The sequence below is a fragment of the Sinocyclocheilus grahami genome, unplaced genomic scaffold, assembly GCF_001515645.1.
Source record: "Sinocyclocheilus grahami isolate Dianchi unplaced genomic scaffold, SAMN03320097.WGS_v1.1 scaffold879.1, whole genome shotgun sequence".
Classification (NCBI taxonomy): domain Eukaryota; kingdom Metazoa; phylum Chordata; class Actinopteri; order Cypriniformes; family Cyprinidae; genus Sinocyclocheilus; species Sinocyclocheilus grahami.
This window is the reverse complement of record NW_015506058.1, coordinates 493,446-494,559: the sequence shown is the minus strand read 5'-3', so window position 1 is coordinate 494,559 and position 1,114 is coordinate 493,446.

The window sequence follows — 1,114 nt, the reverse complement described above, 5'->3', positions numbered from 1 at the left end:
ATAAAAGTATATAATTATTAAATATATATATATATATATATTTAACTGCATAATGCGCTATTATCTGGGTAACATCATAGTAATAAGTATCATACTAAATTTGGTTCTTCAAATTATGTTTATAAGTCATAAATGGTAATTGAATGGTAATCTGTCTGTTTCAGCAAACCCAACTTGGATGAGAATGCTGATCCAAGCGAGGGGCTGATGAGCGTGCTGAGGAAGATCTACACGGATGGAAATGACGAGATGAAGCGCACTATCAACCAGGCCTGGGTTGAGTCTCAGGAGAAGAAGGCCAAAGCAGATGACTTTGACTTCTAAGCCAGCTTATTGGTCTGCTTTCACAGTGAAACACCCAAATTCAGCTGCTGCATGCATGCCATTCCAATTTATTCAGATAATTTTATGTATTTTTCTACTTTTTTTCCCCTGTTAAATGCAGCTGTTGCTGAAAGTTTTGTTTCGTAAAGTGTTTCCATTTCCACTGTAATTTTCACAGCATTCTTAATTTTAAGTTGTTCCATATGGTAATCAAATGTTCAGGAAATTTTCAGTTAATGTTATTGCGCTTAAGAACATGTACCTTAAATGTGGAAAATGAAAATAAATGTAAAAAGTATTTTATTGCTTCTGGTGGTCATGACATTAAATGTTGCTGTCATGTAATATTACTCTCATCATCATGGAGTTATCTAAACTAAATGAACTGTGGATATAAAAGAAAACAGTGTTTGTTAATTAGAATTTTAATGCAGTCTCAAAATCTTTTTTTAGATAACATAATTGTACACATAAATGTGCTTTTATGTACAATAATTAGTTGCTGTAGTTTACCTATCAAGCCACAAGGAGGTGCATGCAAACACATAAGTTTATGATATTTATTGTGGTAAAATTATGGAAATATATGGCTTACTGTAGTCGATATTATTGTTGCAATTAGTACTACATACCTTTAAAACGATAAATAAAAAGAAAAAATTCTCATTGCTTCTGCTACTCAAAAAAATTTAATATTGCTGTCATGCAATATTTCTATTACTACTACTGCAATTGATCAATTCTCATTTATTTTATTTATTAATAAATAACATAATATAATAATAATAAC